Below are 19,079 nucleotides of genomic sequence, written 5' to 3'. Positions count from 1 at the left end.
TTGGGCACCTGGGTGACTTAGTTGGTTTAAGCATCTGACTTCGGCTCAGGTCATGATTTTGGAAGTTCGTGGGTTCAGGCCCTGCGTTGAGCTCTTTGGTGACAGCTCAGAGCCTGGAGCCTGCTTCATGGCTTCTCTCTCTGCCCCTCCCCCACTTGTGCTCTGTTTCTCTAAACATTAAAAAAATTAAGAAACAAATTTAGACTTAATATACAGACTCGATAGTTACTGAGCAATTTTATAATCATAAGTTGTAATAAACCAGTCAAAAGTAATTTATTGGCAAAGATCTAGCCATCTTACTAAGGAAAGTTATAGTGTTATTTCTTAGAAAAATTCAGCTATTTATTATGTCATAACTTTGTGAACAAACGGGTTCTGTCAAAGAAGAAACTGATAATAAAAAGAATTGGAGGAGTGAGTTGCATTGAAGAATGTTTTTAGTATTCTAAATTTATACATCTCACAAATTACCAAAGTCACCATTTTTGTTTTCTACCACTTGTAAATATTTGCATTATAAACACTGTACAGGTTCAATGTTTTACATGAGATGTTACTGCCCACAGCAGGTCAACACACAATCTAACCTATTAAAGCAGGATAATTTTCAAAAGCCGTATTTTTAAAAGCACCGGTGTGATACGGAAATGCTTACACTAGACTCCCATTAGGGGAAGAACTGTTCAGAGGTTAGTAGATCAGAAACTTTTACCCTCCAGTTTCCTTTGTAGAAGCTGGGCTCAGTCTGGGGGTCTGGATTTGGCCTAGGCAGAGGGCCACATTAAGAGAAACCAGCTGTGCTTTTACTGATTACGCAGGGCTGGAGTGGCAAAACGAGGTTTTGAAAGCCTTAAAAGAATAGCCAGTTTATTTCTGTCAAGATATTTGTTAAATGTTGAAGCTTAGGCTAAAAATCTAAGCTGAAAATTTCTGAAAGGCAAAGCTGAAGAGGATACAAAGGTCCCTCCAGTTTCTCAATTGAAAACTTTCTAGGTCCACACCCTAGAAATGGATAAAATTTGGACTTTGGACTAAATCTTACCAAAACTGCCTAACAGCAAAGGGGAACCATTTTCAGAGGAAGAAATTGTCTTGGAGATAATTTTTGAGATTCTACAGTTCTTTTATATACAGTATCCAGCATACTGTTTAATGATTACTAGGTATGTGAAGCAAAATCATGACAACCAAGAGGGAAAAAAATGTACAATTGAATCTAAATGATCTAGATTGTGGAGTAAGGCTATTTTAAACGATTGTGATTTAATGAGGAAGAAAATGGAGAGGATTGATATATGAAATATGTCAAGGAATGATTCATGTTTTGTGTGAAAGGACATCTAGAACTCAAAAATTAACTCCCCATGACCCAGAAGACTATCACTGGATAATCTCAGGATATGTTCAAAGTGTCTGGCCTGTATTTTGGAGTCACAAAAGGAGAGCACAATTAGGGTAGAAACAATGCTTGTAGAGGTTATGGTCAGCAGTTTTCTAAAACTGATAAAAAGCAGACTCAAGTTCAGACAATCCCAGTCCAAGAGAACTGTTTGAAACTATGCCTAGCTACCCATGATACAATTATTGAAAATCCAAAATGGGCCATGTTTTTTAAGCAGCTTGAGAAAAGATATTCAGTATAACACCAATAAGACTGACAGTTGATGTCTCAGTAGAAATGATAGGACAGAAGACAATGGAATGACATCTTCAAAATGCAGACATGGGGCAGATACAGTATCTGCCAAGGAAAAGGCCTTGTGGAATAAAGATGGATCCATACAAACAAAAGCAAAGATACTTCATCACCAGTAGGACTGCAATAAATAAAAATCAAGGAAAGCAGAAGTGGTCCTTAGGCAATTTAGTATTGTCATTGAGATTTCCAACTGTTCTTGGGAGACTGACTTTTGAATCAAGTTCCCTCTAAAACCCACAAACTTTGGAGGTTTTGGTGTCTTGGATAAAAGCACTTAAGTTGAGCCTGAAGAGATCAGTCGGAGACTAGAACCCCTCTTCTAGCAACTCTGATCGGAACTTAAAGATAACCTAACCTTCTTCCATCTCCTGTGGAAAACAGAGTTAAGAATATAGGCCAAGATGAAATAAAGTAGGAAAGATCTTGCCCACCAATCAGTACTCAGGTTCTTTTGAAGAATTCTTATACAAAAATTATATGTATATGGAATAGGAGCAGGTCTTTAATCAGAAGCTGTTTGAACATCAGACAATTCATACTGGAGAGAAACATGGTAACTGGGAAATTCAAGTCTTAATATCTGCAACCATTCAGAACAAAAATATTATACATGCATTAAATACGTAGAGACATTTACCAAAAGGTCACACATCTTTGCATACTGTAATGCTCACACTAGCAAGAAACCTGTGAATGTATTGAAATTTGAAAAGGCCTTCACCTGTTAAGTCAGTCTTGGTTGCACTTCAGAAAATTTACACTGGCAAAGAAGCCATGTGAATGCAGTAACTGTGGAAAAGCATTCACCCAGAAGTCACAACTCCATGTACATCAGAGTTTCATACTGGAGACAGACTAATACATACTGAGTTTGAAAAGTCCATCAACAAATCAAACTGGCTTACTGAGTGATAGCCAGCCATCGAAATGGCCCTCATGGCCCTGGCTTCTGTTCATGTTTTTGTATGGTCCTGTACCTTCTACCAAGATTGGTCTTGTGTGACCAGTAGCAAACAGCAGAAGTGATGGTATGTTAGATCCAAGGCTAGACTATAAAGGACTGTGATTTCCTCTCTTGGGCACCCACTCTAAATGATCTCCTGCTCTGAGGGAGGCAAATTGTCATATTGTGGGGTGCACATGGTGAGGAACTGAAGTCTACCAGCAATTGGGAATGAGCTTGGAAGCCTCCAGCTGACACCTTGAATGAAACATCACAAGATAATCAGAACTAGACCTGTGCAACTAGACTTCTCCCAATTCTCGTCCCTGGTAAATGTAGTAAATGTTTTAAGCTGCTGAGTTTGGGGGTAATTTACACAGCAAAAGATAACTAATATGGTTGCACATTGCAGTTCATACTGGGGGCTACTATGTGTTTCTAAATTTCCAAGTCACAATGCCAAGTGTATCAGAAACTGCACACAGTGAAATCATATATGTAGTGAGTTGGAAAACAGTGCTAGATTAAATGTATCAGAAAACACACTGGAGGAAAAACTATGCTTCTACTAAATAAGAGTGCCTTCATGGAAAAATCTTGTTTTAAATACATGTCAGAGAACATATTGTAGTAAGTTCTCTAGAAAATGCCACAGTAGCATCAGCAGATTGACAAAGGAGAAAAAACTATGTGTTTGTGTGTGTGTAAAGCTTTCCCCAACAGATTGTTTGATATGACCAGGGTACCTGAGCCACTATTTACTGTGGCAGAGACCTTGGCAGTAGTTTCCAGTATATATCAAGAGTTCATAAATGAAAGAAAATTATTTATTCAAAGTAAGAAAGCTTCTCACAGGATCAGTGCAATTACACATAGATTTTATGTAGCTCAGAAATTATATGGATATATTTGTGAGAAAAATTCTGAAGAGAACATCTAAGAATGTGTTGAGGAAAAGGCATCTTAAGTAATTCACAGGAAAAACTTGCCAGTTTGAAATATTAGGATGTGGACTGGCAAACTTTATAAAGGGCCAGATGATAAATATTTATTATATTTTTAATTGAAATATAGCTGACAGTGTTACATTAGGAGGTGGTAAATATTTTAAGCTTTGCAGCCCGAGAGGCCAAAAGCAAGGATATTCTATAGATACTTGGGGGGGGGAAATCCATAAAATTTTTATTGGCAAAAATTTAAAGTGTTATTACATTGCAAATTAATCATTTCCAATTGAAGGTTGTGTGGAAATTTCACATTCATATGGTTAAAATATATTTTGAAATATAGAAATTTCCTTTTGTAAGTTTATCAAGGTACAAAAACTGCTGCTGGAAGTATAGGATGAGCTTGGAAAGTACATCTAATACAAATTTGGAAATGAAATTATTTTTTTTGTTTTAATTTCTGATAGTACAGAAAATGTATAGAGCAACTGAACATTTGCTTGTGATTCAAACAATGTTATCATGAAATGCATTCCCTGCAGCATAGACTTTGCATGTTATCTACTTTGCCTTGTAATATTAGGTTGAATTCATTACAAAACATCAAGTCAGTAACAATAAGCTAATTTTGAGAAACATTCAGTGTTCAATAATGGTGGTTGGGGTGGGTCCTCTCATTCAGAAAAGTTTCAGTCCTGGCCCTGAGCTCAAAAATGTGCAAACTTTATCATTGCTAAGAAATTGAATTGCTGTGTGGAAGGGCAAATCAGGACATTTGGCTTCTGATAAAGTCATGGAATTTACAATTGATAAGTCTATAAAAATTGATGAAGTCTACCATTGATACTACTAACACATGATAGTTCAAATACTTTCCATAAAGGACCTGCTGATAAATAATACAATGAGTAACCACATATTTGAAGCCTTAATATTGAAAATCTTGATAAATTTGTTGTACAAAGCTTCTTTCTGTTCTACACCTATATTTTGCCACCATCAATTGTAAGATTAGATTCCATTTAAGGTTGTACTGAATATTTTCTCAACTCTCTTTAGTTGTTCCACAATACATCCATTGAGGTTATTCAGTCAATTCAAACTCAGCATTGACTGAGTAGACAGCAACTGAGCAGTCTTGGTAATATTGTCAAACCCAAAACTCAAGGAAAACCACTTGAAATAATTTGCATTGTATTTAAATTGATGTCACCTAGTGCTCTAAACTAAGCAATTATTCTCACCAAAAAGCTATTAGCCTTCAACAATTTTCATCTGGAAACATTTCCTAGGCTGCTGTAAACATGATTTCATTAACTCACCAGATGTTAACTTTATAGTCTCTTCGAGAAAATTGAAGAGGAGCATTGTGTCATCTAATTCTATAATGCCAGCATTACCCTGATACCAAAACTATATTAGAAGAAAACTATAGACTAATATATCTCCTGAATATAGATTTAAAAAAAGTCTTACCAGCAATTTAGGAAACTGAAACTATAATAATATACAAAAAGGATAATATGCTATGAACAAAGATGCAGAGTTAGTTTCACATTCAAAAATGAGTTATAAATTACTTCAGTGAAATTGGCACAGTAGATAGCTCCAAGGGCCATCTCTCCACAAAAGAAAGATAAGAATTTTATATGAACATAAGATGAAATTTGAAAGGAGCCAAATTTAGTATACGAGTTTTTTTTTCGTTATTTTTTTTTTTTACCACAGTTCCCACATATCTTCACCTTTCTTATGCTACGTTTATAGGAAGTCAGAATCCTATTTAGTTAGAATGTAGATGGCTTAAAGCAACAAGAAAGGATTTCCATTTTTAGTATTTCCAGGTAACATCATTTGGACCAATCCTCCAGCTTAGGAAACCTAGAAAAAAGATGGATAAAATTGCTTCCAAACATCAGTTTGAAGGCTATCAAAAAACTAACAAGATTGGGATGCCTGGATGGCTCAGTTGGTAGAGCGTGTGACTCTTGATCTCATAGTTTTGTGTTCAAGCCCCATGTTGGGTGTAGAGATTACAAAAAAAAAAAAACAAAAAAAAACAAAAAAAAAAAAAACAAAAAAAACAAACCTTTAAAGAAAAAAAAAAAAAAGCTAACAGGATAGTGAAGGATTACAGCCAGCATGAGGGGGAGAAAAAAGGCCCAGATAGATAAACTCTCCTTTGGGACCACAATTCTTTAAGGGGTAACTGAGAGGCTGAACAATACTTCTGATGGCCTGCCATAGGTGTAGGTGGACAGGTATTGGATTTGAAGACCTCAAAGTATTTCTACAGTTTTGCAAATTTGATGTCCTACCCAAAATAACAAGGCATGTGTGCAGACAACCTGAATTAAAACTAACAAACAACACAGACTGTATATGCTAAGCCCAAGGAAATAAAAGTCAAGATAGAGGATTTCAGCAGATGACTACACAAATACATAAAGGTACCAAATGGAAGTTAAAGAACCCAAAAATATATTAGCTGAATTTAAGGACTCAAAGGATTGACTTATAGCAGATTAGACACAGCTGAAAATAGAATTCATGAATTGAAAGTGGTTAATAGAAAATACAATAAAAGAACAAAAACTGAAAAAATTAAAATGTAGTGAAGAGAAAGTCTTGTCATAAATTTAATTGAATTTCCCAGGAAGAGCAGAGAGAGAAAGAAGCAATACATGACTAGATAATGGCTGAGATCTTTCCACAGCTATCAAGACTACAAACAACTCTTTCAAGAGCTGTGAATCAATGACAAGCAAGGAAAAAAAAAAAAACAACACATACTGAAACATACCATAATAAAACTGAAAAATAAACAAAAAATTGAAAGCAACAATAGAAAAAGGATTCCCTACAAAAGAGTACCACTTAAAGCTGCTTTCTCAGTCAAAATATTAGAAGCCAAGCAGCAGTGAAATATTTCCCTAGCATTCAATAGAAAAAAAAATAGTCTTATAAAATAAAGGTAAAATCAAAGATATTTTCAGACAAAGTAGAAAACGATTGTAAAATGAAGTACTGAATACTTTTTCAGACAATAAAACTATCTCCAGATGAAATGTTGATATGTAGGAAAGGATGAAAGGCAATAGCAATGGTAAATATGTGGGTAAATCTAATGTTAATGATAAGTAAAAAGAGTGTAACATTGAAGAAAGAAAGGAAAAAATGGAATAATAATAAATGTTTAAAAAGAAAAAAAGAACAGAGACACATAGGACAAAAATGTATTACAGTACATTTAGATCCAAACATATTAACAAGTACATTGAATTAAAAAAAAATTAATGTTCTAAGTAAATGATACAGGAAGTCCGACTGGATTCAAAAACTGACAAAATCACATTTACAAGGGCCATCAAAAGTCATAAGGATACAGAAAGATTAAAAGGATAAAGATGGTATTATAAACAGCTGAATGCCAATATATTTGAAACTTTGAGTGAAATAGAAAAATTCCTCCAAAGTACAACATATTAAAACTTATATGAAAAGAGTAGAAAATACTAACATTAGCTTGATATGTATTAAAACGAATCTATAACTTCAAAGCTTACATGCATTCATAGGCCCATATACGACTTTGCTGGTGAATTTTACTAAATAAGAAATAGCACATATTTTTGATAAAGTCTTCAGTAGGATTGAAAAAGAGAAAACACTTGATTTTAGAAGGCTAACATAATCTTGATAAATTCAACAAGGACATAATTATAGGGCTGTGTCATGAATATAAATTAAATATCTTAAGTACGTTTCACAAAATGTTTAAAGGAACATACATATTTGGTTTAACTTTCAAAAATTAGTCACTGTAATGTTCATTTATAGAATAAGAAAAATATATTGCTGCTATATCAATAGATAAGTATAAAGCACTTTATAAAAAAGATACATAATGCAAATACTAAGAGCTGATGTTGCCATACTATTATAAGACAGTAAAATGTAAGGGAAAAAGCATTACTGGAGATTGAGAACATTTAATAATGATAAAGGTTTAATTCAGCAAGAAGAGAACAATTCTAAATTTGTAAGCACCGAGTAGCATAGCATTAAAAAAAAAAACCGCTTCTCGGCCTTTTGGCTAAGATCAAGTGTAGTATCTGTTCTTATCAGTTTAAAATAAATAAAACCAAAACAAATGTTGGAAATACAAGGAGAGATAGAAAAGTCCACTATCCAAGTAGGAGATTAACACATGGAACAAGCAAATAAAAAATATCAGTAAAAGTATTGAAGATTTCAACATAAGCAAACATGACATAAGGAACCTATTTTAGAAGCCACACCTGATAACTGTAGATAATTAAATGAAACTATTACAAAATTGAATATAAGCTGAACCACAAAGGAAATCTCAAATTCCAAAGGATTAAAATCACAGAGAATTTGTTCTCCGGTTATAGTAAAAGTTAAGATAAAAGTTAATAGCAAGATAAGAAAATCTCCAAATGTTTGGAAATAAAGTGTATACTTGTAAAAAAGTTCATGGGTGAAAAAAAAAGTAAAGAATGGAAATATTTTGAACTAAAAGATAAAATAAATCTTGAGGGATGCTGAATTGTGGGAGGTAACCATGCTTGGAGATTTATGGCTTTGCATACAAATATTATAAACAGAATTTCATAGCTTTGAATCATCCATTAGGAAGCCTAAATTGTCATCAGGGAGAAAAAAGTAAAAATTAATGAAGTAGAAAAAAATGTACAGAGAAAAACCATAACTCCTATCTTTGATAATACAAATAAGTAGTTGGCTATATTTTTAGAAAGGCCCTTATGACAGCACATTCAATGGTATTGGAGGAATCTATGATGGGAAAAGACAACAAGGAGTTTATGGAATTCCCCAATGGGAGAATTACAACATAGACTCTTAGGGTTTTGGAGCAATCCACACCATTCCTACAGAGAATTATATACCTTTCAAGAAGTTCTTGGTATGCTTCTACACCCTGGAAAAGACACCATGACCATGGCTATCAAGTGGCCATGTGGCCAGAACTACAATAAGGTAGGTTCCATCAGATCTATCAGGTCATAAGTCAGATGGACCCAACAGCAATCTATCATAAGATGGAAGTGGTACGTCTGTGATTGGGCATTAGTGCCAGAGGACTCCATTAAGTTGCATGAGCAAGTATTCCTGATCCCTATCTCATCAACTACTGTTGCCCTATCAGCTGTTAGTTTTCAGTTGCTGCACTTTCAGAATTCACTACAACATTTAAACTCAAGACACACTGTTCCTGGGCACCTGTAGCCGATGATCAACTAGTGGGTGGGTGTGGACAGACATTAGGAACTGGACATTTCTGTATTCACCAAGAAAGACTCCCTGACCCTGCATTTCACAAGACCATCAGGAATGTTTTTATGAGAGGGACACCAGTATCAAAGGGAGTTTATTGGTGGCTTCTGTCATGTGTAGGCTGGGGTTGGTGGTAGGAAAGGTGGTCACAGAACTGAGCTCATTAACAGCAATAGGGATAATACTATCTCAAAGCAGGTGGTACACTAAACTTCTAGAAGCCACAGAGCCATACTTCCCATAATGATCTGCAAAGTTGGAGAGAGAGCCGTGAAAGTTTAACCCTCTGGGAAAAAGGGGTGAACATTCAATGATGGTGCTACTCAACATCTAAAATATTCTTAAAGAGCAAATATGGGGGCACCTGGGTGGCTCAGTCAGTTAAGCGTCTGACTTCAGCTCAGGCCATGATCTCGCGGTCCGTGAGTTCGAGCCCCGCGTCAGGCTCTGTGCTGACAGCTCAGAGCCTGGAGCCTGTTTCAGATTCTGTGTCTCCCTCTCTCTCTGACCCTCCCCCATTCATGCTCTGTCTCTCCCTGTCTCAAAAATAAATAAACGTTAAAAAAAATTTTTTTTTTTTAAATTTTGCAAATATGGAGAAGGAAGAGGCCAAGGGCAACCTTACAATAAAAATTAAAATCCCTGTTCGATTCCCTGACCTGAGCCAGTGACAAAACCAAACCAACTGACTAAAAAGGTGAACAAATCTCCAGGAGGAAAGGCCCTACAATACCCCAGCAAGTATATAAGGTTTTCCCCGTAATTTCCCAAAATGACCTAGGCTATTTAAGTAGATGATTGATTGTACATTGGGGGAAAGGAGGATCTTACATTTTGAGGAATATTAGACACAAGGTCTGAGTTGATGTTTGTTATCTAATGATCCCAAAGCATCGTTATACTCTTTGTTAGGATAGGGGGTACATAGGGGCCAAGTAACAAGAAGAACCCTGTCGAAAGTCCAGCTTATAATGGGTCCATTATTTCATCAGACCCCTACAGTGGTTATCTGACCAGTCCTAACGCGATGGGATAGACATACTTGGTGGTTGGACTAACCATCATGTGGTTCTTGGCCTGTGGAATAAGATTTACTATAGTGGAAAAGACAAGATGTGATGGTATCTTCAACCTTTACACAAGATAGTAAAGAAAATACATTATCTCATCCCAGAAATGGGAGTAGCAGAGATTAGTGCCACCCTTAAAAAAGCAAAGCGTGATAGTCTCTATCAAATCTCTAATTTACTAGTCTGGTCCCTGAAGAAAGCAGGTGGATCCTGGAGAATGTAGACTTACTGTAAGTTCAACCAAGTAGTAGCCCTAATAACAGCTGTTATGTTAGACATGATACCATTTATAGAGCAGATTAGTAAGTCCCCAGGTACATGTTACATGGCCATTGATTTGGCAAGAATAAGAATGTCTCCAATTAGGGAAGAGAATCAGAAACATTTTTCATTCAGGTACATCTGACAATATTCATTTACAGTTTTACTTCAGAACTATGCCAGTTCTCTTAATATCTGTTATACATTTTGAAGAGAATTGATTGTCTGGAATATCACTTTGATTCATTACATTGATGTCATATTGATCAGACAGGGTGGGGGCGCCTGGGTGGCGCAGTCGGTTAAGCGTCCGACTTCAGCCAGGTCACGATCTCGCGGTCTGTGAGTTCGAGCCCCGCGTCAGGCTCTGGGCTGATGGCTCGGAGCCTGGAGCCTGTTTCCGATTCTGTGTCTCCCTCTCTCTCTGCCCCTCCCCCGTTCATGCTCTGTCTCTCTCTGTCCCAAAAATAAATAAAAAACGTTGAAAAAAAAAAAAAAAAGATCAGACAGTGTGACTGGAAGATAGCTAGTATTCTGGGGTCCCTAATAAGACAATATACTCCAGAGGAAAGAGATAAATCATACAAGGATCAGGGTACTCTCACTTCAGTAGGGTTTTTAGGGGTCCAGTTGTCAGGCTGGATATTCCCTCCAAAATAAGAGAAATTTGCAACATCTTGTATCCATCCTACAGATAAGGAAGCCCATCACCTGGTAGGCATCATGCTCTGAAGGCAACATATTCTACACCAGATTTTCTCAACTTTGGCACTATATTGGAATGTTGGAACTGATAATTCTTGGGTGTTGTCTTGTGCATTGTAGAATGTTTAACAGTATTCCTGGCCTCTACCTAAATTGATGCCAATAGTACTCCTCTTACTCTAGTCATAAAAATTAAAAAAAAAAAAAAGGCTCCAGACTGCCAAATGTCCCCTGGGGAGCAAAATCATTTCTGGTTTAGAATCATTATTATATACCTAGGAATTCCGCTTGAACCCACATAACAACTGAGAGGGAAGGCTGCCAGATTTCAGGGTTGTCCAGAATAGCAAAGAATCCCATAGAAGATACAGGGTTTGGTATATGTAATTCTGCTGCTTGAGCCATGCTATCCGGAAGACTCTATGGTGTTGGAGGTATAAATAGTGGGAAAGATATAATAATGTAGAATTTATGGAAAGTCTTAAAGGGACAATTAGAATTCAGGTCTCTGGAGTTCTGGAGTAAGGCCATGCCATTAAAGGAACAATTGAACATGGACACCAAGTGATCATACATCTGGAGCTGCCCATAATGAATGAGTTCTATCAACCCTCAATTCATAAAGATGGGCAGGCCCAGAAGCAATCCATTGTAAGACAGAAATAGTATATGTGGGATCATACCTGAGCAGGACTCTAGATTGCACAAGTAAGCTAAGTAAGCAAGTAGTTCAGATTCTTGCATCACCCACCACCTTATAAGAGGCCTCCTATGACCAGCTGAAGGGAAGAAAAGAACACATGCACAGTTTATAAATGGGATATTTCCTTTCACTAAGTGGGTACAAATTGAAAATATATGTGGCTACATCTGGAGTGATCTTGAAAGACATTGGTTCCAAATGGGTGGATCTATGAGTGGTACTCCTGATCATTCACTTTTTGTAGAAGTAACCTGAGGTGAGAAAATCTGTGGACGCGCACAGTGGTGAATAGCCTGGCAATCTTGCCAAGGGGCCTGAAAGAGGAAGGACTAGAAAATCAGAGATAAGGAGGTCTGGTGTTGAAGCATAGAGCTGGGAATATGGGAGTGGATATGAAGTATGAACATTTTTTGTATTACATAATAATGCCCATCAGAAAGCATTAACCATGGAAGAGGCACCGAACAACTAAATATATGAAATGACTTGGCCAGTTGACATTAGCCACCCTTTGTCATCAGTTACCCCAGTGGCAGAGTGAATTCATAAGCAAAGTGGTCACTGTAGAGAGATGTGGGCACAATAACATAACTCCCACTTAAAGCTCACCTGGCTACTGATTCAGCTGACTAAGCTAGTCTGAATATCCAATTTGCTGGCAAGAGACAGCAAGGCTGAGCCTCCAATATGGCACTATTTCTTTTTTTTTTTAATTTTTTTAAAATGCTCATTTATTTTTGAGAGACAGAGAGAGCATGAGTGGGAGAGGGCAGAGAGAGAGAGAGGGAGACCCTGAATGTGAAGCAGGCTCCAGGCTCTGAGCTGTCAGCACAGAGCCCGACACAGGGCTCGAACTCACGAGCCATGAGATCATGACCTAAGCTGAAGTCGGAAGCTCAACCGACTGAGCCACCTAGGCGCCCCGGCACTGTTTCTTGAGGAGACAAATCAGTAACTTGGTAGCATATTGATTACATTGGTAATCAATTGGTAGCATATTGATTATATATATGGTCCTCTGGAAGGGCCCAACAGTTCATTCTCACAAGAACAGACAGCAATTCCAGGTATGGGTTTGCCTTTCCCTATCCCCAGAACCTCAGCCGTCTCACTATCTGGGGACTCAGAGTACTTGGTTGAGAGTCATGAAATCCCACATAATGTAGCATCCAATGCAGAGATTTACTTCACAGCAAAAGAGGTGCAGGAGTGGGCCCATGACCATGGAATACACTGGTTCTATCTTGTTTCACACAATCCAGAAGCTACTGGCCTGACAGGCTTTCTCTGCTTATTCTTGCTCCCTCTTCTCATTATCTTTTACAGGGTTTACCTTCAAAAATATCTTGCATTTTCAACTCTGTCTTGCTGTCTGCTTCCTTGAGAACCCAAACTAACACAGGCTATGATCAGATGATGGAAGAGAAAAAAAAAAATCTAGGTTTTTTTCATAACTGGATAGTCTTAGAATGTGGGTACAAACCAAAAATTGACTATAGCTTCACCTCAGCTTCACTTAGGCATGGCCTTAACAGACAGCAATGAGAAGAAATCCTCCTGGTGAGCAGAGAGATTCAAGTGGCATACCTGATCATCCACCTTCATAGAGAGAATGGACTCAGGTTAGCATATATACAGACACATGGGCAGTGGCAAGTGATCAGAAGGGAAAGAAGAGAGGATAAACATTGGAATTTTAGGAAAAAGGATGTCTGGGGGAGAGACATTTGGATGGACTTATTGGAGTGGGCACAATATGTGAAGATCTTTGTATTGGATGTTAATGCTCACCAGTGTGCATATGCCATGGAAAAGACACTAAACAACCAATTAGCCAGAATGACTTGACTGGTTAACATCAGCCAAGTTCTATCATCAACTACCCAATGCTGGCACAATGAGTGCACAGAATTACCAAGATGGCAGGGCTGGAGGCTATGCACTGACCTAACAATGCCAGCTTCCACATCCTGAGCCTGAACTAACTATGCCACTTCCAAATGTCCAACCTGTCCAAATTTCCAGCAACACAGATCAAAAGTGAGTCCCCAGTACCATCTTTCAAGGAGACCAATCAATGACTTGGTGACATGTTGACTATTTTGCAGCCCCTTTTACTCTGGGAGGGGAAGTCACTTATTTTAATTGGAAAAGATACATTTTCTGATATGGATTCACTACATGAATGCTAAAGAGTATGTGAACCATCAACAATAGGTAGAATACATGAGTCTAGGAACCATAGGATTGTTCTTAATAGGCCTTTGGGGAATTTATTCTTCGTGTTCCCACAGTCCTGGGTTCTGTGGATTTAGAGGTTATGTTTCTCAAAGTGGGGATGCTTACACAATAAAGGCACTATTGAAATTTAAGCTATGGCTACCACCCAATTACTTTATATTTCCATGTCAAGGGATCCAGCAGACCAGAAGAATAATCTCACTACTTTGATAAGAGTAATTAACCTTAATCCTCAGAGGGAAGAGGAGCTTCTGTTACACACTGGGACCAGGAAGGAATAGGTAGGACACTCATGTGATCCATTTGGGTGTGTTTTGGTACTCTTGCTTAAATTTGACAATAAACAAGCAAGCACAGCAACAATGACATGAGAAGCGCATGGTGACCAGAGGCTCAAAGTTAAGGATCTGAGTCATGCCATTTGTAAGTACCGAAATGAGCAGACGTGCTAGCTCAGGGCAAGGGAAATCCTGAATGGAGTGTAAAAGAGGGAATCTATGAGTATCACTTGTGGCCTCGGTAACAACTACAGCAGTGGGCCTATAGTTTGTCCCACTAATGTTCTTCTTGTAAGTTTTTCCCAGAGAAAGAGATCTACTGAAAAGGAAAAATGGTTCTAGAATTTATAAGGAGTGGTTCTGAGCTGTGAAAAGTGTAGACTACAGTGGATGCTCTGCCACACTGCCCACCCCTCCTTATAGCAGCGAAAGACTCAACTTCTGAGAGTAATGCAGGATGACAGGCTTCAGCCGTCAGTCCTCTCCAGGAATTGTCCTTGGCTAAAGAGGACTACTTTGCCTAATGTTGCAATCCCTTTCCTGGGAGTAGTCAGCATCCAATTATTGGTAAATATGCGGGTATAAATACCCAGCCTTTTTACCTCAATTTGGGATAACTCTGAAGGGCCATGTCAGTTTCAGAGCTCACAGTGCAGTCCAGTGAGGTCTTTGTTGTGAGTATATCTTAGCCCACCACTTCCCTTTCTTCAATTCTGCTTTCTTCTCGTCCACCATTGGCAGTGGTGTCTTGGAGTGAGTTTGTACTGGATTATGGGAGCCGATAAATAAATTTGCAGAGATCTTGCAAGATTATTGATGTCAGATTGTCAGCTTAAAATCAGTCATGGTGGGAGTATTTATACCATAGACATCAGCAAACTCTACAAATCAGGGCTTCCCACCAATGCCACCCCAGGGAAACAAGTTAGTATTTACCAGTACAACACTACCCACAGGTGTGATCAGAGCGTTCCCTTTTAAATTTCCTACGTATGAATCTGTGTCTGTGTCTGCTTTCCAGGGAATCTGACTTGAAAGGTGTAGATCTATCAGGTAGTGATAGATCTTTAATTTATTTCTATAACCTAGTACATAGAAACGAAGCACAAGAAGTACTTGAGTCAAGGCACGAATTCTAATCAGTACTTGGTAGAAAATAGGGTGATCAACTTGTCCTGGTTTCCCAGCGCCTTCCCTGGTTTTGGCATGAAGAGTCTCATGTCTCAGGAAACATTTCAGTCCCAGGCATACCAAAATGGCTGGTTACCTAGTAAACAAGTAGGTAATCTAGAGCAGAAAAGGCTAAGCTTAAGGTATTGGGCCGATTTGGTGGTTAGGGCAGGTGTTTTAGTGCGGAGCCAGCAGTAAGCACATTACTTGGGGATTACTTTTGGGGATTGCAGGGATGGTTGTTGATGGTGGTCTGATCAAGCAGGCCGTAGGCTTCTAAAACAAGGATGCAGTCATGGGTCTGGGATTTGAGGGCAGGATTCTAGTACCCCAGAGCATTAGTGAAGGTAAGACAGGGAGGAGAGAGCAGAACGTGAAGGAAAGGACACAATGCAGCGATTCCCCTGCTGTCTGAAAATAGATGGTGTAAAGTGAGCAGTTACCATGAATTTATTAGAAAAATTATTGGAGCGTTCTCAGACCCCCCAAAAATCACCTCTCTTAGGCTTTTCTGATCCCTTAAGAAACATCTTGCTAAGCGATGCACAAAATACATTGAGACAAAGCACACATGCTCACAGACACCCTTCAAAGCTATGGTGGTCCGATGCTGACAGGCTGAGTGTAGTTTCAGGGGAAGGAGCTTGGCAGGACCACTCTTGCTGCTGGGGTGCATGGTGCCTGTACAATGGATCACTGCAAAACAAATGCAGAATGCAATATTTTTACTTTCAGACTTTTTCATAAAAGCAAAAGTCCTCTTTGCATTTCTTTCAGTTAGAAAAATAGGGGGTAAGGTGGGTCTTTGATAAAAGTGAAGTGGCCTAACTCTAACTTTCAAAACACGGTACACACCTGTGTTGAGATACCACTCGAATTCACAGCATAATCACAGAGAACCAAGTATGGGCCTCATTTCTACAAGGTGTGGAGAATTGGGGGTAGTAAAATCTATAAAACTTGATTAACTCACAGTTGCTGTAAGTTAGTGATGGGGTTCTTTAATTCATCTTTGAGCCTGGGGCAAAGCTGCACCTGTAGGAGCAAACTAAATGACCCTGGCTATAGGCTTTAGAGGGCTTTATTTGGGTAAGTGCTAACACTGAGTATTTTTTTTTTTTCAGTGTCCTCAGCACTAAGTGTACCTAGTCCACGAGAGTGAGGGTGACACAGTGTCTGAGGTCCAGACCCTGTCTGGAGCCCAGGACTCAAGTTTGTAAGGAACACAGTTCATATCAAAAATCCAAGTCTGTCATCTATGACAGTGAGGCCATGACCAAATCAGAATGATGTCTCTGTCTTGTAACAAATCCAGGAGGTATGTCTGTAATCTCTTTACAACCATCTTCGAACAGGAAACACCAACCAGCCTAGAAGGTGGGCAAATTTTTCTTTCATCTTCTTTGTTCTCATCTTCGTCTTCCCAGCTCCTGGCTAACAGAACATTTCCAGTCTTGATACCTGACTGTTTAATTTGTATTTTCCCGGTCCAGAATGGTAACTTTAGTCAAATACAAGGAAAATTTTAAAGTATCGCTTTCCAAAAGTTTTTTATAATATGGCGAAATTGGTTATTCTCCATATTAAGCAATAGTCTCTTGAGTCAGAAATATATTTTATATTGGTAAAAAGAAAACTCAGGATTTTTGTGGAAGAGCAAAGAGGGAAGAGTACTAACTAGTGAGAGTGAATATAGGAAGAGGCTCATGGTCAATGCCATTGATAGCTATATAAATGTGCTTCATTTTTAATCTGGGCCATGTTTCAAGAGAAAGCCCTTTAAACAACATTCTCTGTATTAATCTCTAGTCCCACAAGTGTTAAATGACAGCATTCTTTAATCATATAATGAGTTAGATTAGAAGCTGAATTACAGCTTGGTAGAAAATGGCAAAGAAAATATTTGATTAAAATTAGGTTTTTATAGAAGTCTATTTATAAAAGCATTTTTATGTATTTTTATGATATCAAAGTCTATCCATTTCAACACAGAGTGTTTGGCTGCCTTTTATTTGGAGGGCACCATGATAAACCTATGGGATATGTTCTTAAATGAGTACCACATAGCCCCTGTCCTTCAAGACCTTATTATAAAATAGACAACAGGTGAAATTAAGCCTCAAGCCTGATTCTTCATCCCTTTAAAGGGAATTGAGATTCACCATTCATTTTTAGCAGATGAAGACTTGATGAAATAAATGTTGTAAGAAGATGAATTGGGTAATGGAACTTCACTATAACTTTAGGTGGTAGTCTGGGCATGGGGATCATCTAGGTTGAGACCATTACAAAGGATGTGCCCTCCGTCATTTCCATACTAATAGCCCACCAGCCATACTGCATCCATCTGGGACCTGTTATCAGCTTTTCAGGTACTTGGAGCTTCTTCTCATACCATACCCCTTTTCTCATCCAGCATATATCTTTGATGTGCAATATCAACAACAATGCCACCCACAAATGATTTTTGCAGACATGTATACAATTGTGATAAGGAAAAAAACTGGTTTATTATTTATAATTTCTGAGGAGAATGATTCAGGACGACAGGAGCAGTTTATTTACTTTTTCACTGAGGATGCTGTCAAGTGATAGGTTTGAGAAGACAAAATGGGAGGAACTAAAATGCTTTGTCTCAGGAAAGGAGAGTGGTGAACAGAGACCCTGGAGAGGTAAAAGTAGCCTCAATGGACAATGCGGGTGGTGGTGGGGGGCTGGGGGGTGAGGGAGAAGGAGACTAAGTGGTTGGTGGCCTCCGTAAGCTTTCAGACAAGAACCTAGAAGTCTGCTGGCGACTTTTGTCATCCAAGTAATATGTACACTGTGAGGTAAGCCTCCTTACATATCTCCCTCAATGAGACCGATAAAAATCTCATTTGCTCACTGGTGTTGGTGGAGAGGCTGTTTTGTTTTGTTTTGTTTTGTCTGAGACTGTAGGATGGAGACAATAAATACTCCGTCCTTTAAAAACAGAGGCTGCTGTAGACACCCTCCCCAACACTGCAGCTTAGAGCCTTCCTTCACTTTCCTGTTTCCACCAAGTCCTCCTTCTCCTACTCAGGGTTGTTGAGGCCCTTCAGAGGCAGGGGGTGGGGTTGGGGTGGTGGGTAGTCCTGAAGGAGGAAAGAGCCTGGGGAGGCAGCAGGGCCAGGCCCTGAAGGGATTCCATGACAACCAGGATTCCCCAGCTCCCCTCAGTTCTGCTGGGACAGGACCCCGCCCTCACCCTCCTCCTTTCTTTTTGCTCTTCCCCATCCACCAAGCCCCTTCTCTCACTACAGATTCACTGCTTAAGTACAGGTGGCATATTGGAGAGCAAAAGTCAACCTCCACAAGCTAGCAGGTGGAAAAGAGGAGGCATTCGAGAAGTAACGAAGAAATCATTGAATATTTTATTACGTGCTTTTACATTTCATCTTTTATAGGTGAAAGCTATTATTTATATTTTATAGATAAAAAAATGGAGGCCAAGAGGGATTTGGTGACATGCTTGATGTCATAGAGCCAGAGACTAGGCAGGTTATTCTTACTGTAAATTTTGTGCTATTCCCTCGACCCACTACTATTCTGCTGCACAGACGAAGGTGGGATGCTAAGGAAGATATTGGAACTTCATATTACAGAACAAGAAGACACCTTAAAGATCCTCGATGTTTTATCCCTGAGGCAGCTGAATCCAGAGATGTGACTACTTTACTCAAGTCATCATCAGGTTTATGGCAACCAAGTTAGGTCTC

The 19,079-nt window shown here is 38.6% G+C and overlaps 1 pseudogene; it reads left to right on the top strand.

Moving 5' to 3' along the window:
- The first annotated feature begins 7,668 nt into the window (after nt 1-7,668).
- On the top strand, nt 7,669-7,785 carry LOC125910642 (uncharacterized; annotated as a pseudogene).
- The last annotated feature ends 11,294 nt before the right edge of the window (nt 7,786-19,079 follow it).

This window comes from Panthera uncia, assembly GCF_023721935.1.
Source record: "Panthera uncia isolate 11264 chromosome B3 unlocalized genomic scaffold, Puncia_PCG_1.0 HiC_scaffold_1, whole genome shotgun sequence".
In the NCBI taxonomy this organism is placed as follows: Eukaryota; Metazoa; Chordata; class Mammalia; order Carnivora; family Felidae; genus Panthera; species Panthera uncia.
Note: the sequence above shows the minus strand (reverse complement) of the source record. Positions and strands in the feature narration are given on the sequence as shown.